This window comes from Melospiza melodia, chromosome 2, assembly GCF_035770615.1.
Source record: "Melospiza melodia melodia isolate bMelMel2 chromosome 2, bMelMel2.pri, whole genome shotgun sequence".
Classification (NCBI taxonomy): Eukaryota; Metazoa; Chordata; class Aves; order Passeriformes; family Passerellidae; genus Melospiza; species Melospiza melodia.
Window position 1 is genome coordinate 21,197,500 of NC_086195.1, and position 20,899 is coordinate 21,218,398.

The 20,899-nt window shown below is 45.5% G+C and overlaps 1 protein-coding gene and 1 long non-coding RNA gene across 4 annotated transcripts in view; one reads left to right on the forward strand and one right to left on the reverse strand.

Moving 5' to 3' along the window:
* TBL1X (transducin beta like 1 X-linked) overlaps positions 1 to 5,480 on the reverse strand; it is a 191,593-nt gene extending 186,113 nt beyond the window's left edge. For 2 of the 3 annotated variants that reach the window (XM_063147903.1, XM_063147890.1), the window contains exon 1: positions 5,198 to 5,480. The gene's annotated coding sequence lies outside the window, so the exon portion shown is untranslated. Of the gene's footprint in view, positions 1 to 4,581; positions 4,625 to 5,197 lie in introns of those variants that run through there. The other variant, XM_063147898.1, reaches the window with a different exon arrangement.
* Positions 5,481 to 6,845: 1,365 nt separating this feature from the next.
* LOC134415084 (uncharacterized) lies at positions 6,846 to 20,591 on the forward strand. Its single transcript, XR_010026922.1, has 3 exons — positions 6,846 to 7,117; positions 14,593 to 14,665; positions 20,461 to 20,591. It is a non-coding gene; the product is annotated as an uncharacterized LOC134415084 (long non-coding RNA).
* The last annotated feature ends 308 nt before the right edge of the window (positions 20,592 to 20,899 follow it).

The following is a 20,899-nucleotide window of genomic DNA, read 5'->3' on the forward strand; positions in this document are numbered from 1 at the left end:
AAATTTCCATTGAAACTTCACACAAAATTATGACGTTTTACAAGCACTCCAGTTTAAACAGGACACATATTAATTATTCACACTAACAAAAGAGACAGCCAAGAAATGAGGTTAAACGTCATGATGCCCCTTTAACTGCATAAAGTGGACAGGATCATAAAGATGGAAGCCACATCCTCAGATGCACCCAACCCCAAGCTGCCCCAAAGTATAGAAAGGGACTGGTGGCTGGGACCCCAACAGAAGATAACAGAGGCAATATAGTTTTCTCCTCTCAAACAACAAATGAAGAGATGCAATAACTATTGCTACAGGCCAGTATTTTTATTATCACTTAAAATAAATACAAATACACATAGGAAAAGCAGCTCAAGAAAAGCAGTGTGAAAGGCCTGTGCACCTTTACCTTCAAAAACTGTCACATACCCATTGTGGAGTTAAACGTGCTTTTAGTTAAACTAGCAGAAGCAAATTTATATTTCTACAGAATTATTAAACATTAGTAACTATAATTTATAAATTTCTGTCTAGGACAAAATCTCTACACATGAAGACAACTGGTAAGAAACGATGTTTCCTTAATGAACAACCTCCTTTGACTGCTTCTAGCTTTTACACGGCCGTAACTTTGGGGGACTTCCTGTGACTGTAAGACAAAACACTATCAGTCATCCTTAAATGAAATTCCATTATATCAATAATCAGAGAACAACAACAAAAACCTTTAAAATATTCTCTTGTATACTGAAGAAAAATAACCTAAATTGTACTTTTCACCTTTGTATGCTTGTTTCAGTATCATTAAAATGACAGATTTTGCACTGACAGGAAAGCTGCTATTCCTATGTACAGCCGTAGTTCCAATGTTTTTGTTTAATTTCAACCAACTTGTCCAAGTAGGCCATTTGGTAGAAACCTATAAATGGCACCCAGGGGGTCTGGGTTCTTGCTGTAAAGAGGTCAGCTATTTCCTTCTAACTAAAAATAGGCAAGATGAGGGAGGGGAAGAGGGAGTGGAGTTTAATTTAGCAGCTGAAAAAAGAGTTTACAAAATTACTTCCATCTTGCCTCATAATGAAGATTATAAAAAAAAGAAGCTGTCCCAAGAGTTACAAAACCTGGATCACTTTATAGGCAGACTGGTGTGCATAATCTAAAATACTAGGAATTAGAAGAGCAGTAGTAAAGGGAATCCAGGATATGGATCACGTTGTGACGCCCACCCCACTTTGGGCAGAGCACACAGATTTACCAGCAGCAGTGCTGCCAGGTGTTAACAAGTCTGCTCTCTCCTACCAGCTGAGATCACACCGTGGTCCTGCAGATAAAGCACTACAATCAGCTGCCGTTCCCCTGAGTCAGTTTTTTCCAGCATTTTCCCTCCTGGCTTTTTGTTTCCCTCACTTACATTACAACCTGTTTAGGGTGAGAACCACCGTCCATATATTCCCCAAATGGCCCTGATTTGAATGGGGGCCCCTTGGCACTACTAAAACACAAACAGCATCAGTTTAACACAAGATGAATTCTTACTCTGGACTCGTAGCAGCAGCAAAGAGCAAGGGGCTGGCACACACACCGACCCCGTTACCTGCAGCAACCACCCAGCAACCTAAACCTAAACCTGGGAGGGCTTTTCCAGCCTCACCTCCACAGTGAACCAACCCAGCACACCACTCAATCCACTGCTGACTTAGCTCAGCTACTGAGAAATAAGATCCCATCCACACTGAGACACATTCTTCTCTACTCCTTCCAAGCAAAGGGATGACAGGCCTTCAACAGCTGCTGCTGCCACAGGCCGGCTCTCTGTTCAGGAAGCTCTTCAGGAGCCACGGCACATCAGACATACCGAGCAGACAACACGTCTACTTCTGGTCCCTGTCACCACAAAAATGAGAAAAGCCCATCTGATAATCAGTGACAGCACCAAAACAGCATGAAATGGAATCAAGGGAGGTTTAGGTTAGATACCAGGCAAAGGTTTCTCACCCCAAGAGTGGCTGGGCACTGAAACAAGGAAGAGATCACAGCACCAAGTGTGATAAGAGCTCAAAACACAGTGGGATTCTTGGGGCTGTCCTGCACAGGGTCAGGAGCTGGACTCAATCCTGGTGGGCCCCTTCTAACTCAGCATATTCTATGATTTGGTGAAAACTGGGCAAACTGGTGGAGCAGAACCTGACAACTCCAGGTGCCCCCTCCCTAGCAATGACTTAACTTAGTTTTGCTCCTTAGATACTTATTGCAGAGAATATCTGCAATCATTTAAAGCAGTAACATAACTCACAGCAGTGACATAACAGAGAACAGTGGAGTCATCTTAATCAGATGGGTGGGGGGAGATGTATTCAGATGCCAACTTATCTCCCGAGGGCTTTTTTATGTCCTAAGAAACCTGGACAGTTGTGCAGTTGCCAGTCTTCACACGTATGCGTAATTTTTAATCCTCTTTGCTTCTGAGACATGCTTTTTCATCTTAGGGGGTGAAAAAAACAACCTTAGAATCACAGAATATACTGAGTTGGAAGGGGCCCACAAGTATCATCAAGTTCAAGTCCTGTCCCTGCACAGGACATCCCAAGAATTACACCATGTGCTCAAGAGCATTGTCCAAATGCTTCTTGAGCCCTATCAGGCTTGGTGTTGTGATCGCTTCCCTGGGGAGAGTGGAGAGTCTTTTCTTAACACCCAACCTAAACTTGCCCACACACAGCTGCAGGCCATTTTCTCGGGTCCAGTCACTGGTCACCACAGAGAAGAGTGTCTGTCCTTCTGCTTCCCCTCGTGAGGAAGCTGTGGACTGCAATAAGGTCTCCAATCAGTCTCCTTAAAAATGAACAAGCCAAGGGACTTCAGCCACTCCTCATTCATAGGGCTTCCTCTCAAGGCCATTCACACCTTCATGGTCCTCCTTTGCAGACTCTCTGACAGCTGAATGTCTTTTTTATATTGCAGCACCCAAAACTGCCCCCAGCACTCGAGGTGAGGCTGCCCCAGCTCAGAGCAGAGCAGGACAATCCCCTCCCTTGCCCAGCTGGCCATGCTGTGCCTGATGCCCCCAGGGCAGGGCCGGCCCTCCTGGCTGCCAGGGCACTGCTGACCCAGGTTCAACTTGCCATCGACCAGGACCACCAGGTCCCTTTCCTGGCACTGCTTTCCAGCCTCTCCTTCCCCAGTCTGTACATGCAGGGTTGCCCTGCCCCTGGTTATTGCATAGCTCACTGAACGTGTTATACACTGAGACAACTACAGCAGCTCGGCTCAAATCTGCCCTGTTTTTACCATTATTACATATAGCACAAGAGAGCTTTAACGCATTTTTAATATGATAGCATCCTCCCCCTCTTGCTTTCCTTTTTCCTCCCACCTCCTCTACAAATCTTCTGTGGGAAACCTTCCCTGTTTTACTATTGCTGTCGTTGAGATGTTGCAATTATTATCTGTAATTGTTTAAAAAAAAAAAGCCAAACAAAAAAAACAACAACGCCAAAACACACACTAGGACAAATCTGGCTCTCTTTGCCAACAACATCTGCTATCACAGAATTGATATATTTAATTTAAAACCTGCCCAATGTCCCTGTACATGAGAGAACACTGACTGCAGGACGGGGAGAGGCCTAAACCCAGTACATGCAGTCACATGGTGCGCAAGGTAGATGATGTTAAACCTTACACATCCACACGAGTAGTCTCGGTTAAAAGACCTCAAATAAATGGGGTAAGGAAGAAAGACATGACATTTTATTTGTCAAGAGTAAAGACCTCGTATTTATTACCTACAATCAGATCTCCCTCTGGCACAACATGTTTATTTTCATACTATTAGCCTAAAACACTAATCCGGAAATTTTAATTTTACACTCCATTTTATTTCAAATCATCAGTCTTTTCAATGGAATATTTTCGGTTTCTGCAAGATTATGCTGCAATATTTTCTGGTTTTGGAGGAGGCGGTGGGTGAGCCCCGCCGAGCAGCCCGCCTCCCCTCCCCCAGCGCACACATCCACATCCACACTGCCAGGCTCGTGCGTCAGGCAGGGAGAAACGCCGTACGAATCCTCGTGGAGAACAGCACAGAGGCATGTTAAGGCACCACATAAAGGGCAGCCTTTATTCCGTCTAAACGCCGACTTTGAGGAATTAATATGCGAGCCGAACTTTTAGGGTGTGGCTTGGTGTTTTTGCCCCTTGTTGCGCCGTGCAGGATGCCTGCCCAGAGCCCAGCAACACACCATAAATAGGTCAAGGGTCACTCGCTTTACACCGCACCGCACCGACACTGAGCCGCGCACCGAACCCATCTCTCAGCCCCACCGCCGGGGCTGAACGCGCACCGTAAACTGGGGACCGAGCCCGGCCCGCTGACAGCGCCGGGGGCAGGGCGCCCGCCGGCCCCGGGCTGGGCTCGCCGGCCCGGGACGTGCAACAGGTCGGCGGCCCCGCAGCTCCGGCCCCGAGGGGCTCCCCGCAGCCCGGCCCCGCCGGCTGCCGCGGCGCTGGCAGCGGGGCCGGGGGCAGCGCGGCTGGGCGGGCTGGGCCCGGAGCGGGGGGCGAGCAGCGAACTTGTTTACCTACTTGGAAGTAAACTTCGGTGTAGGGGAGCGACCGGCCCCTCCGCCCGCTGCTGATTCAAGCCCTGGCGATGAATGGGATCCCCTCCCCCACCCAGGCTCTGCAAACTCCACACTGGAGCGTGAATACCTCGCATTTCTCTCCCCATCTCCCCGAGCATTTATTTAGTCTTTTAATAAACCCCCATACATTAAAATACTGTCTCAGAAGTAGGGAGAAACTGCCCCCCTCCCCTCTCCCACGCCCTGGGGTCGCTCTGCCCGGGGGCAGCTGCAAAACACCCGCCACGGGTAGGGCAGCCCCACACATACACATCCCCTCGGCGCGGAGAAAACACCCCCAAAACCCCCAAACAGAGCCCAAAACGTCCGGGCTGAGAAAACTTCGTCATAACAAGCGGCGGTTGAGCGACCCCCTCCCCCCCGGGCGGGTCAGGCTGCAGAGGGGACGCCGGGGGGCAGCGGGCCCCGGGCTGGGCTGGGCTCGGGGGGCTGCGCCGGGAAGGACAAGCGTAAGAAAAGGGGGAAATTAAAAAAAAAATAATAATAATTAAAAAAGACGGGGGAAAAAGAAACCACAACAGGGTCCCCGGGATGAATAATCCGCCTCGGGAACTCACCTCGCGGCGCAGCGGGCGTTAAAGGCACAGCTCCCGCTCCCGCGGGCGGGGAGAGCCCCAACTTCTGCGGGGGGCGGCGGCGCTGCTGCTGGCGGAGACTTTCCCTCACTTGCCGCGCATGGTGCAACTCCTCTTCCCCCGGGGTCCCGGCCAGCCTGCCAGGAGGCTGCGAATCCCCCCTCGCCGCCGCCGCACACGCCTCCTCCCCCCCCTCCGCGCGCACGGGCGGCACAAGGAAGTCCCGGAGAGTGGGATGGGGGAAACGGAAAGTTTTGGGGCGGAATGGCGGTGAGGGGGGGCTGGCGGGGCCGGTGCGGACGCGCGGCGGCGGCGGGAGCAGCGCCGAGGGGGAGCCGCAGCCGCGCCCGGGGCCGCCGCCACCGGGCGGGAGCGAGGGAGGGGACGGCGGGGGAGGGGGCGCACCGGGAGGGCCGGGGCGGCTGGGGGGCGAACCGGCCGCGCCCTCCCCCACCTGCGTCGGTCCCGCACGCCGGGACGCGCGGCTCGAGGAGGCGCTGCCGCCAACGCCCCCGGGGATGCCCCGGGGTGCCGCCAGCCCTCGCCCCGCCTGTGGTTATGTTGTGCTTTGACACCCCCCCGCAACTGAAACCCGGTGACAAACCAGGCACACACACACGCGGAGGGCGGCCCTCCCCTCCCCCGCCCGCGGGCAGCGCCGCGTTCCCCGGTGCCAGCCCGGCGCGCGGTGCCCGCGGCCGCCCTCCGTGCCCCGCACGCTCGGCCCCGCGGCCGGCCCGGCCAAACTCGAGCGGCCCGCGCAGGGCCCCGCGGGGCGCGCTCCGGCGCCCGGGACGCGGCCGCTCGTCCCGCGCAGCGGCGCGGACGGACCGCCCGGGCGGCGCTGCGGGAGCGCGCCCCGCGCCGCCACCGCTGCCCCGGTGCGGGGCGGGCGGCAGTGCCCAGTCAGCGCCCCGGAGCGCGGAGCCGGGCGGGCTGTGAATCAGCACAAACGGGCTTTATCGCATCTCGCTGGGGCTCGACACCCACGGGCGGCAGCGCCGCGACTCTTTAGCCTCCAGCGCGCCCGTCCCACGCGTGTCCCCGTGTCCCGCCCGTGTCCCCCCCACCCCGGGCGGATGATGCAACGCGGCTCCATGTGCTTCCCCTCCCCCGCCCGGCTCCGGTTTTTTGCGCCTGGCGGGTCACCCGGCGGCTGATTGATTCTCCTTTCGCGCTGCGCCGTCACCCGGCGCTGGAAGGTAAATAACAAGCTGACATCATTACCGCGCTCCGCAGGGCCCCGCGCCGCCGCCGCTACCGCACCGCCGCGAGTAGCTGCGCACCGCCATCCGCCCGCCCTGCCCCCGCCCGGCACGGCACGGCACGGCCCGGCCGCCACCGCACCCCTGCACCACCGCCAGGGGCCCGCCCGCTCGCCCGGGGCCGCCTGGATGCTTTCGGCGGCCTTCTTCCCCCTTCCCCTCCCCCACCCCTCTCCCCATCCCCCCGCCTCATGGGTAATGTCATGCAAATAATAAGATTATCGGGATGTTGCCGGGGTGTCTGCCTCGGTGGGCTCATCACGGTGACAGCCAGACTCAGGCGGCCCCAAAAGTCATATTTATTATTGGAGGTTTTTTCCCTATGACCTTTCCACTCTTTTTTCTCCTTTAGTTTTATTTTGACATTAAAGGGAATTTCATGCTCGTTATATATTTAGCCCAAAGCCTACAAATGTGCTGTCACGCAGTATCCTGATGGAAAAATATGACATCACCCAAGTCAGGACAATGAAGATCATTGCTACATACATTCATATTTGTGTTGAAAGCAGAACTCTCGAAACACTGGGAAATGTTGCGGGCTGATGTGATTCATTTTCGTATGCAGAGCCTCAAGACTGCAGTGCAAGGCCATCTGCGCTCAGACAGACAGGCAGACACGTGTCTCCCTTTCCAAGTAAGCTCCCATTCGCCTTATTTTTCTCCAAATGCAAAACCTACATTACGTTTTTATTACTCAGCAATGTAAACAAACATAAAACACCCTCCAGATTCAGAGCGAGATGGGCCAAAAATTTAAGCTCCTGCGCTTTATTGTTTGCTTGCTTGCTTTTAAAGTGCCGTGGACTGACAATGAGGTAAACTCATCAGAAATGGTCCTTGGTCAAGACCTGCAGAGCTTCCAAGGCGCCGTGGCCCAGCAAGGAAGCTGAGAGCTGTCACCGCTGTGACACGTCCCGTCCCTGTCCCCCTCACTCGGGAGGTGGCTCAGCATGGCCGGGAGGGCTGAGGGGGCAGCGGGACAGCGCCATGCCGGGAGCCGCAGCACTGCAGGTCTGTCCTGGCAGCCCTCCCAGCCCTGTGCTGGGCTTTCCGCTGCTGAGGAGCAGCACACGCTCATCCTGCGCTGCCTGGCCTGGACCTACCGCAGTGTTCCGGCCCCCAGCCGGGAAAGGCCCCGTGTCCCGGCCGGGGTCTCGGACAGCCGGGCCCAGCCTGGCCACACGCTCTGCTGAGCGGGCAGGGAGACGGAGGCGGGCAAGGAAAGCTTGGTGGGCCACTGAAAGCATTGTGATGGCGAGGAAATTAAATTGCAACGCCATACGGATACAAGGAAATTACTTTTCCTCTTTTCTGACTGGGCACGGCCGCCGCTGCCTGTGTTTGGGGGAGTTTCAGTCAGTCCTGCAGGGAGCAGGACAAGCCGGGGCTGCACGCCGGCCCCCCACTCTGCCAGCCGAGGCTGTGGGCAGCGCGGAGCCCTGGTGTCTGCAGCTGAGCCTGGCAAGCCAGGCAGCACCCCCGGGATGGGGTTAATGTTGACGTAATCCTTGCAGAGAACTTCAAGTGAAGGTTATCAAGGAAGGCGCTTTTTTCAGGCTGTGCTTGGCTAAGAGGAGCTACACAGACCCATGATAAAGACTTGGGTTTTTTCCAGGTAAAACAAAATAAAAAAATCCCCAACTATAAAGTGGCAGGAGAGTAAAGGATAGTAGAGTGAATCACTACTCTGGTCATTGCAATAATTTTGGCCTTGGTGTAAGAGAAGACTCCAAAGTGACCATGTATAAAGAAATCACTGGTTTTTTTAAGAGCCTTGTTTTTCAGCTTCATGACTCGTGTCGCTGCGATGGTGATCAGCAGCAGTGCCACAGCCCTGCAGCTCCAAATGAAGGGAGCCAGAGCTGAGCTTTCTTACCCTCATTAAAATGGAAACCCTAACCTGAAACAATCAAAGTCAAGGGCCAGCAGGGTTGGCCTACTGGGGAGATAATGGGATCATAAGGCAAAATATTTTGTATTTTATGAGATGATGCCTGTTGTTATTTTTCTAGTGCTTCATCATCTTGTATTGCACTGGTAACTGTTTCTATGTTTTCCCCTCATCCCATGTTTTCCATTGTCTAAATAAAAGTAAGTTCTCTTGAAAAAGTGAATAATTACAAAGTAAATAATTGTTTCTTCCGTTACATTACTTCTGTTAAATAATTCTTGCAAAAAAAAAAAAAGCTCCTGAAATGCAGATTATGCAGATTAATTATTTACTCCTATTATGGATTGAAAAAAGTATCTGCTGCTAATTTAAGTTTTTAAGACAAATTCATATGCAAACTTCAGGTACAATAGTGAAAACTGAACTTGAACAGATATCCCCACACTACTGGGACAGAGGGGCACTATTCCATTCTCACATTGCAGGAGGTGGATATTCTATACATGGAAATGTGACATGGTAGGCCCTTGCTCTGTCACACTTAAAAATATGTTAAACCTCATCCTTCCTATTATGAGGTGTCTTGCCAAACTATTTGTGGAGTGAAAGTAAAGACTTTTGGCATATTATTATTACTATTTAGCACTTCTGTAGCAGCAAGCTTTGACTTCTATTTTGTGAGCATCCTTACAATATTTGATATTCTTCAGGTGAATGTTCTGATGGAGTCACTCATGTGAGCAACTGATTCACAGCACCAAAAAATGGTTTCTCGTTTAGTCACTTGTTAATAACAAGAGTTTCAATTTTAGATGGAAATTCTGATTGACTAAGATATTTTCAGGAATTGAGACCATCTCCTTTTGGGTTTTTTTTCTTTACTTATTACTTCATTGATATATTTGGATTAGACTGAAAATCATGACCACTTGTGCAAGTAGACCTCTTGAGTAAAATGATATTATCAGAAATAAAAAAGTAAAGTGGAAGACCTTGTTTCAAAGTTTCTGGAAGATAAAACTGTCAAAACTTTTTTTGATTTTGCAAAGGAAGCATGGTCTGATCCTTTTTCTATCATATTCCTCTCTTACAGATTGATTCATGTGGCCTGTAATACCTGCACCTTGTAGTGATCATTTTTATTCCACCATTGAGATGTGAAGACTTAATCTAAAAACCTCTGATAAGAATTTTGAGGCTGTTACTCTGTTGCAGAGGTTGCAAAGAGGGATGCACTATTCATAGTTTGTACATAGATGTACAAACAGTGCACACCTGCTGCTGAGGAACACTGTGTATTAGGTAGGCATCACACCAAATATGGTTTTGCTCCTTTCTATAAGATCATAAGAACAGATTTGGAATTAGATTTTCCAAAAATCTACATAAGTTACAGCAACACTCCTATCTACTATATGGAAGATATTTAGTATGTTGAACACGTACTTGTTATTACTTAAGGTAAAATAAATCAGAAACTTTGATGTATGTAATCTACACTCCTCTGATCTACTTAGTGGGCTGACACGAAGGGCTGAGCTAGCAGTATGGGTCCCTTAGGATCCTCAGATGGAACAGAGATTTTTTATGTTGCTCTAATTTACTCTTAGAGCCAGTTTGGCCTCCTGCCAGTCTGGAATAGAAAGAAGAGAGGGGTGATGATCTCTTTTCTTGTCTTTCCTCGTCCATGCAGTGTTGCATGGCCCCAGCTGTGCTGAATTAATGTCTGGGACAGTTTATCATTTCAAACCTTTTTTTCCTCCCATGAAAGGTTTTAGAAGAGAAAGTAGTTCTACCTAGGAGCTGGCTGCAAGAGATTGAAACACCTAGAGAGTGAACAGGATCAGTTCTGTGCAGAGAAGCCAGACTCAGCAGGAGGTTGTGCTGTGGATGTGAGAGGTGTTAACTATGCATCATCACCCCTAGCTGCTCAGGGTTTCTGGGGGTGTATGGATCCTGAGTGTTGTGAGAGTGCTGTCAGATGTCTCCCCTGGTCCTGTGAGGATTATCTGAGCCTCTGAGGCCAGCAGCAGCAGCAGCTCTGCTCACACTTCTCAAAGTGGCTAAAGTGAGTTGGGAACCAGGAGTCTGCCCTTGGGAAGGCCTAACCTTCCTGAAGAATTCCTGTTGGTCCCCAGGGGGGACTTTGTCAGGACAAGCCCCAGGGGAGAGGGAGAGCCCAATCCCTCTCATGAGGAGGGTGCATGCAGAGGAGCAAACAAACAAGACACAGACATGTCTGTGGGCAGTGGACAGGACGAAACAGGGATGCAAGGACCAAGTGTCTGCATTGCACCAACATCAGCATCCAGGTGCCTCCTGGGGCTGTCCAGCCAGAGGCTGGTCCTGCCTGACAGGAGCACCCTGGACATGCTCTCAAGGTGCACTGGTTGGGCTGGTTTCACCCAAAGGGAAGGCAGTTCTCATGCTCAGAAACTGCTCTGGTCTGTGTCCCAAAGCTCAGCATGGGGAGAGGGTTGGAAGATCAGTTTCAGAAGTGCACTCCTGTTTTAGACTGAGAGTGGTGTAGATGCAGCCTGTGACAGTTCCCTGTTTATATTGACATTGCATTGTATAATATTTTACACTTTAGAAGGTTTCACTTAATTCACTAGGATTACTAAGGATTTAAAGCATGATTCACTGTTGCAAAATGTAAGACATATGGATTGCTTCCCTTGCCAAATGCAAAATTTTTCGTTCAAGAATTCTAAAATAGTTTTTCTTTACAAATCCCTATGGCTACTGAAACACACAAGGTATGCTGTATCATTTCTAGATGCAAGCTGCCCTTTTTGGGGAGCAGTGGATAGAGAGGAAAAGGCTTCTGAAGAAATTCATCTATGTGATGGTAATGCTGGAAGCAAATTAACCTTGTGTGGTGCAGTGGCCCAAGAGCTGCTGTAATATTGGGCACACAGAAATGGAGTGTCAGGAAGGAGAACAGGGTCTGAACAATCTCTGCTTGGCACTGGGGGTGTGATGTCTGCTAAAGCAGTCCCATTCAATTATCTGCTCTTCAAGAAGGGTGATGGAGGAACTACAGAATACTGATAAAGACAAAAGGATTGTCTTATTTTTAAAGAAGTGATCCATTTAACTTATCAATGAAGTAACTCAGCCCTCTGGAAGAATGAACAGGAAGGAAAAGAGCTATCAGAGAACTTCTCAGTCAATCCCACAAACACAGGAAGATCTAGAGCTCAAAGTTACAGGCAAGAAGCAGGTTTTTAAGGAAATCAACCAGTGAAGCAGCTGGTGGGGATGTCCTTTGACTGGAATCTTAAAGCAAGCACGACTACTGAGCCTCAAAAGGCAGCAAGAAGTCCTAAGGCCCCCTTATGACATGATATGCTTAGAGCAAACCATCACAATGGTATTTCTAGCAAACCTTCGAGTGCAGACCTCTGAGAAGCCAAAGTGTGATTGGCTAAATATTTACCTGTTGGTTATTTGATACACATTTTCATGAAACATGCTCTTAATACCCTAACAACAAAGAAGTTTTACTTTGCCACCCCAATTTGCACCTGTGTTACTTCTGCAGGTGTGTGGAAAGTGGACTGTGTTTCTAATTTTAACAAACATTTAAAACAACATTAAACATTTAAAACAACTTTTTTTTTTTTATAAAACAAACACTTTCTCTAAAGTGTTTGGCTTAGGGTTTTTTTCATATTCCAAAGGTTTTTCCTAGAGCCTTATTTAAGAAAGAGAAGAAACCAAGGATAATCTCCAAACCTCTTGCCCTAGCAGTAAACCAAACTATGATATAGGCTATGAATCAGGCCTGCCTTTCAGTCCTAATTTCTATATGGCTGCAGTTGACCTGGTACAGTTCAGAGCCTCTCTTCATGAGGCCAGTGCTCTACATGGGCACAAATGTAAATGCACTAGAGGGAGAAGAGACTCGGCTCATTTTTGATAATTAAATTAAAAATAAAGAACTAGGAGATGTTTAAAAGACATTATTATTATGATATGTGTGTATTATGATAAGGAAAATGAAATAAAAATTAATATTTAATTTTTAAAAAGATACTTCTTAATTCCACGCTTTGGCGAGCTATGTTTAAAAACTGGATATTCAAACTAAGACATTCAGGTATAAAATCAATTTTTAGTTTCTGTCTTGTTCCTCTTAAAACCAAAAGTGGGTTTGCCACTGCTTCCTTGGGAACATAATAAGACCCTTAATTTTCAATACCTTATAACTACTGGAAAAAAACTGTATGCAGTAGGGATAAATGCACCCCTAGTGATTAATGTTTTGTGGGGTGTTTTTGTTTTGTTTTGGAGTTTTTTGTTGTTTGTTAGGTTTTTTGGGGTGGTTTTTTTTTGTGTGTGTGTGGTTTGTTTTTTGTTGGTTGTTGTTGTTTTCTGTTGCAGTTCCTAAGTAACACAGAAAATTATTTGAAAGACTAAGCAGCAAGGGAGAAACAGGTTCAATAAATCAGTACAAACCTTCATTACAACAAAAAACTATTCTTTCATTCTTTACCAGGCCAACTCTCCTTCCTCTCAAATCAACAATCCCTCCTTCCTTCCTCCCTCCCTCCCTCCCTCCCTCCTTCCTTCCCTCCTTTTTCCCTCCCACCACAGATCCTTCTTTTCCTTGAATCCTGCAGTGCTGGGTTTTTCCTCCCTGATTTCAGCAGTTCCTTTAATTTTTGTATTAGGAACATAAGTTAGGGGGCATCATGGGAATGAGGCAGTTCCTCAGTGTATCTTGGCCACCTCCCTTCAATATCTTCCCAATGTCACTAAGTTTAACTACGCATTTTGAGACTTCCAAATTCAGATTTGACAGCTTGGGCTTCAAACTATAGCTTCCTCTGCATTGTGTCATGGTAAATTTGTGGCTGGCAATATTTCACAGGCTGCAATTGCTCATGATTTTTCTGTGTAATTTGCTCTACGTAGGCTGTTGGCTTTTTTTCTTTCTTTTTTCTTGATTAATAAGGGAAATATTTAAAGAACATAACTGATTACATTGTTTAGTGTTTTCTTACTAGGATCTTTTGTTCTTTTATTTTCAAGACTCTAAATGTTTCATTTTCGTTAAATTAAAATTTGCAATGAAGGATGAAAAACTGTGAGTCAGCTTGAAATATTTTGAATAATTTACATAAAATTCCTCATTCTAAAATATTGCTTTACTTACCCTTAGAGTGGAATTAACATGTCAAACCTAAGCTTAAGGTTTAAGTTTAGCTTAACCTTTTTTTGTATTCGTGTGGGTTTTATGACTTTTTCTAAATTAAGGCTACTAACCATCTAATGCTATCTACCTTATCTAAAATAAATCTCTAACTCTGTCAACCATGAAAGGCTGGAGAAAACATAACTGAGATATGCAAGGTGAGCCCAAAATTTTAATAAATATAAAAAAAAAAGTGGAACTGAAAGTACACTTGCATTTATAGTTATTAAATTTACTATGTTTCTTCCTTTTTTTAAAGAAAAACTCTGAATTGAATATAAACATTTATACATTATCAAAAATTAAATGCTTTTGAAATAAAGGTTATGTGGAAAACCAACATTTTTACAAGACTTCTAGTGTAATTTTTCAATCAAGTTTTCCATGTCTGTATGTTAATGAATTTAGATCAATCCCTCTGTGGTAAGAGTAGAAGTGCTTTTACATATTTACCAGGGCATATTTGTACATTTGTTCACTTGTTTCCCTACTAGAACATAAAGGGGCAAGATACTGAAATTACCCTGAGGCAAAAATAATAAACCAACATGCAAAGGATTTTTACAGCACAGGGATCCCATCAGGTTAAAAAGATACCACCTAAAATGGTGTCTAATTTCGGCACTAAGTGTTCACAGAATCAGCTTCAAGATTAGGGGAGAGAGCCTGTAATTTTTCAAGCTGATTGCTCTGTACTTTCCAGACAGAGAAAACACTGGCTAGGGTTTTTTGGTTTTTTTTTTAGTCTTTTGGACTCTCAGTTCTACATTCTCTAGTCCCTCCACATGAACTTGGACTTGCTTGGGAGTAAGAGAAGCTGCAAGATTTTCAGATACCACAGAATTTCCCTAACAGTCTATGTCTACACTCATCAGTGTTTATGTTTACTTTTGTAAGAGTAATGAATAGTCCAGCTAGAAAGATTTATCTGCAAGCCAGAGCCATGTGAGCATTTGCAACTGGAGTGTGGTTACTGAAATAATATAATTACTTTTTACCCCTTCCATTTGCCCAGTGCCAGGAGAAGCAAACCAGCTTGTGTTCTATAAGGATCAGCTTCCATGGAAGATTCCTGATGGCTTGCAAAGGTACCAGTTGCCTGAATCTTTCTGATGGGGTGATTGTTAACTTTGGTGTTATCTTCTCTTACTAAGTCTGCAGATTTGCTGCAAACCAACCAAGCAATCATCAGATTTATCAGCCAAAACAATCCCATGAAATTACTTATTTTAGTGTGTGAGGGCTCAGAACCTAAGTGCATTTTTGTGTATTTGCAGGAGAAACACACAGACACAATATACAAACATGCTTCATTTAAAGCCACATGCCTTGGATCTCACACATTAGCCTTTACCCTCACAAAGACCTCACTGAATTCACCAGAACCAAGGTGCCAGCAGTCCTTTGCTGCATCCTGTCAGTTCAAGGAGAACAGCTGTGTTGTTCCAGATGCACTGCAAGATGTCTTTGTTTAGTGCTGTACCAGGATCCTCATTATCCTCATTAACACCCATCCAGTTGTGGCCATGTACTCTTTACTTCTCAGTAGTAACCAGAACTCAAAGCTTGGGATTAATCTGTGCTCAGTCCCTGATCTACCCAAACCTAGGAACAGAGCAACAATGATTTCTCAATGTTTTTACTTTTTTTTTGAGAGTAGGAAATGAGTTTTATCTTGAGGTTTCTGTTTTTTTTTCTTGGAAGACATTGCAGTGACAGAATTGTAGAGAAGCAAATTTCCCTTCTGATTTGTAAAATAAAGGCAACTAGCAACAGGACAAAAGGAAATGGCCTTAAGCAGTGCCAGGGGATTTTCAGGCTGGATATCAGGAAGAATTTCTTCAGAGAAAGGGTTGTTAATCTTTGGAATGGGCTAGCCAGGGAAGTGGTAGAGTCATCATCTGTGGAAGCATTCAAGAAATGACTGGACATGGGTAGTCAGTGCCATGGTCTGGTTGACAAAGTGGTAGGTAGTCAAAGGTTGGATTCTGTCACCTTGAAGGTCTTTTCCCACCTTTTAATCCTAATGGTTCTGTGCTTCTGAAACTAAAGCCCTGCTCTGCAGGTCAGCCTGAGGTCAGCCATGGAGGTGTTGGTGACCAGCCACCAAGGGCCTGAGCTCATGCAGCCACACAATGCCCCTTTTAGATGAAATGCTATCCTACTCATCCCTCAAAGGCATGTCCAAGCAAAGGTGAACAAGTTCTTGCCAAGAACTAACTAGAATGGGGAACTAGAATGGTTGCAGGTTTAGTTTTCTTATTAAGTGTCATTTTAAATAAAACTTCCATGATGTAGAGGTAGCTGCAGCAGTATGCCTTCCCTTAAACAAGGGATAAAATAAACTGAGTTTGGGTAAGGTACAAGAATTTATGATGGTATAAAATAGTTTAAAGTATCATGTTCCTCATGAATGTAATTAAGGCAATGTGGTTTTCCTAAGGTGGATCAATCTGAAACGACTTCTGAGAGACAGCAAAGAGAAATGGTATCCCAGGCTCTCCCTTCCCTTTTCCATGCATCAGAAATGCCTCAAATCATAGGAAGCATGTCCAGAAAAGAATTGCAGTGCAGCAGAGCACTGCTACAGCCATTGGAGTTATTCCCATTCACAGCAGCCAAGGGGCTTGCCCTTGTTTTCTTTCTTCAGAATATGCAAAGCAAATTTCAGATCTTTATTATGAAGCTGTGGACAGATTTCAGGCTTGATGTTTTGCCTGGAGATGGTCCCAGAGTATGAAAGAATGAATGAGAGAGAAAAGGGCATCTTGTAGGTGATACCTAATTTGCTTTTCCACCCTCTAAACTGAATTTTGCATTTTTTTTTTATTTTGCAGTGAATGTAAGCATTTCCTTTGCGTGATTGTATTGCTCATTAAATGGGTTACTAATATTGAGCAATGCTGTCAATAAAAAGAGAGGCCCTTAAAATACTTGTAATTATCTCTACAATTAGTACCCCTTTAAAGAGAGTATTTACATCATCCATCAGCAGATCAATTAAGTACTTTCAGTACACTTTACTTGCATTTGGCAGAACAATTTCTTTGCAGAAGTACACCAATGAGTGGGAGCTACTGCAAATAATGTAGAAAGAAATTTTTGGGGATTTTTTCCCCCTAGGGTTTATAAAGAAAGAAAAAAAAGTCTTCAATTTGGTCAGGAAGACCTCACTTGCCTAACTCACACAAGCTGCCTTTCTGTTTTAAACCACAAGCCTTTACAGCTGTGAAGGAGTGTGAGCTCAAAAAGGAAAACAATACGTCCAGTGCATTCAAAATTCTGTGTATAGTCATTCCCCCAATTTCTGAAATTTTAGGGTTGAGTTCTGGCTTTGTTCAACTCATGGTAAAATTACCACAGACAGGAATACAATTAAAGGGGTTTTGTTCTAATTAATGAAATTTGGCATATTACAGAATGTATGAGATTTCATTACAACACACAAACACACACACACACACACACACACACACATGGCAATAAACAAATAAAATGAAATTAACTTACTCAAGTAAAACTAGAGCTTCACAAGTGTTTATTTTAAGAAAAAAAGTACTTTTTTCCCCCTAAAATGGTGGACAAAGTCACAGGTAAATGTGACATGCATAAACTTTGCCAATGAGGTCTTTAAAATCAGGGTTACTTACATTTTTCTGTTTGCATTTTTGTTTTAAGATTTATCTTTCTTTCCTTCTCTGTTTAGGAGTCTGCAAGCCTACTACAGCCAAAAAATATTTCATTTCCTTTGTGAGAAGGATGTATAGCTTCTGAATAATTTATATTGTATTCATAAGATAATTCATAAATGTTGGTGCTTCTCCCCTCCCCCAGATCTGAACACTGCCCAGATTAATAATTCATTCATCCTTCTGATCTAGCTGAACTAAGGTGAGGGTATTATCTTACACAGAAAGTGGCAAATGCATACAACAGTGTTTTTCTGGCCATTGTTAGAACATGGTCTTGGTCAGGACATTCTGCTGGTGACTCACTCAGATGAAAGCAGGGTGTGTGTGGTGTGAGTCTGTGGGCAGTCACCGTGGAAGAGCATGGCATGAGCAAACATTTGGGAACAATTTTTAGAAGCACAGACTCAGCTCACTCATGTGGATGGGATCTTTTAGTCCTCAGCAAAGATGATTTGGGTTTTAGTGGCACTTCTGATCTCCCTGCATGTGGAACAGGCAAGGAAATTGAGCTGCTGTGTGTGAAGTGGACAGGACTGGAGTGATGGTCAATGTGCCACAAGCAGCTGCTGTCCCAGGGCTGGAAGAAGCCCCTGCAGCAGAAGCCAGATGGACAGGAGAGGGTGGACGGGATGGGAACAGGTTCACAGCTGCATGCCAGGGCTGGATGAGCCCACCCTGCTCGAGGAGAGGATGGGGGCACAGTGCTGGTTCAGCCTGGAGAAGGGGAGACCCTATGGCTCCCTGCAAACAAACACCTGGTGGAGAGGAGGAGGAGGAGGAGGAGGAGGAGGAGGAGGAGGAGGAGGAGGAAGAAGCATTGTCCCAGCTTTGCACTGAGCCCCATTCTGCACAAGGGCTGGGACAGATGGTCTCCTTTCCACACAAACTGCTGGGAGTCCATGGTTCCAAGTTCACAGGCTGAATCTGCTGGAGCACTGAGACAGGGCAAGACCAACAGCTCTATTCCAACAGAATGTCCTCAAGAGCCTAATTTGAGGTTCTTATGTGATGGGAAAATGTTTTACATTGCCTTAAGAGTCTGCCAGAAGGCAAAACCATCCTACACATGCCATAGGGGAAGGCAAGAGTTCACCACTTCCAACAACAATAAAAATCCGAATGTTTCTTTAGAAATCTGAGCATGATTTTAATGGACTAATATTAATCAGGCCAGGATTGAAAATGATGGTCAAATTATAAATAGAGCTGAAAGGCACAGCATACAAAAACACAGTTGTATTTGCATTATAAATTTTGTATAAATAGAAAGAAAAATACTCCCTGAATTTTTTCAGGCTCAAATTCCAGTTGCTGTGTTAACATGAAACCTGTTCTTTCCCTTGTTATTTTTCATTCCTGAGCCTATAAAGCCTTGGTTGGGAGCAGCCACCTCTTCCAGTGCCAGCTCCTCCCTCTTCTAGTGCCATTGCAGCCCTAGAATTGCTCCCTTGCTTTGAGGAGAGAGATCAAGAACAAGTCCGATGTTTCTATTTGCAATCTGTCCCTTCCCATGCTAAAATCTAGTGTGAGATCATTACAAGTGGTTCCTGTGGAGATTTTGAGGTCCAGCATGGCCACAGCTGCCTGGAGGAACATGTCATTTGATTAAACTTCTAAGTGTCCCTTTTCCAGCCTGTCCTCACCTGTGTGCAAGCTGCAACAGCTCAGATCCCCTGGTAGCTTGCAGGCAGCCACCATGACTAACAGGAAGACCCTGATGTTGCTGTTCTCTGCAGCCCTTCACACCAGAAGAATTTGTAGTCTGCTTGCTACTTGATTAGCCTCTGAAAAAAAATTGAAAATATTTTGGTAGCACTGCCACAGCAATGCAACCTTCACACCAGAAGAATTTGCAGTCTGCTTGCTACTTGATTAGCCTCTGAAAAAAAATTGAAAATATTTTGGTAGCATGCCACAGCTGCTCTGGACAGCAGGAACCTGTCTGGAGCTGGGTGGCTCTGGAGGAAGCCCTTAGGGTGCCTTGGTGTTGAGCACAAAGGGGTTTGGCTGTGGCAAGCAGCTGGTACTGGGCTTCTCACTTCTGGGTGAAACCTCAGGGTGCTGACAGCAGCAGATGTTGTGGCTTTTACTTCAGTGAGAACCAGTCAGGATCCAGAGGCTTTGGTGAAAATGTACTTGAGCTCACAGAAAGCTTCTCTTATATCTGGGAGGTTTCTTACTCCAACAGGTTGTGAACTAAATGGCCTGGATTGTAAATTTATTTGTCAGCCCTAAAAAAGAGTATTCTGACTTGAATTGGACAAGAGGGAAATGCGCTATCCATCAGGTCACAATGAAACAGAGCATCTTTTCTCTGAATTTTGCATTGATTAAGCCACTCTAAAGGGTACAGTTATACACTAGACTGCTCCTTGCTCTTCCCATCACCATTGTCACCCTTTCTTGCTTAATTTGTTCATGGTGGGGGCATCAGATCCAATTTTCTTACACACTCAAACATATGGATTCAAGATGTGGGCTGGTTTTAGAGAAGGATATTGTGTTTTTACTTTCTCTAAAACTGAATAAGCAATTGTCACAATCCCAAGTTATTGTGCTGAATTAAGAAAAAAAATAAGATCATAAAAGGGGAGAATGTGTATGGGTGGCAAAGCTAGGCACTCCATAAATGTGCAGAGCAAGAATATGCTTATTAAATAGGCATCAGAGAATTAGAGGAAACTATTTCAGTTTACATTCAAGACTATAATGGGATTGTTTATAGGGCCCAAAAGAACTTCCCAAGCATTAACACATGCAGTATGAGATGCAGAGGTGGTAGAATCTGTATAAAGGTGAACAGACATGTAAAACCAGAATAACTTGTTAGCATTTACATTGTTGCTGCCTTCAGGCTATGGCAACTATTTCACCCACCTTTTAGAAAGTCATTCAGCATTTTTTTTGCAGCGGGGTGGATTAAAAGAGAACATTTTTTTAAGGCCAGGGAACAATGTCAATGATAAATCAAGCTAATCTTGTGCTACTCTTTTAGATTAATGAGGGGCACATGGCAGAACCCTAAAGAAAAAAGATATTGTTACTAATAATGCATTATGAAAGGAGGAGGTGAAAGTTTCATTTATGTTCTCTTTCCTTGTCTTTAAGTGCAAATATCAGATGACATATTTACCTCTGGAACTGTACATTTGTGTTGTAGTGACAATTCATTTCTTACCACTCTTTCCTAGGTGACTCCTCAGAGTCTCCAGACTTCTGGACAAAGAAGAGGAGGAAATTATGGCAGCAGGAAAATCTATGCAAATAAATCCTCAGTAACGAGAGGGAAGTTGAGTTTCACACTGTTTGATTTTGACTTTTAACTTGATTACTGAAAAATACTCAGGAGAAAATTTATCTCTGTCTTTCTTCAGGGCAGAAAAGGTTCAAAGTGAACATGTGAGGTCTCCAATGGCTCCTCAAGCAAATTTATAGGAAAATTAGCTTTCCTGGTAGCTTAAAGGTAAAAAGAAAAACAGAAGAAAATCCCATCCTCTTACACTTTTATCATGCATTTAACCTTCCTCTTAAATTATTGAGAAACAAACCAATTAAGACTTTATCTTCTAAAACACTCTTATCTAGATTTTTCAAACAAACATAGATTTGGATGGGCATTCATCCATGTTT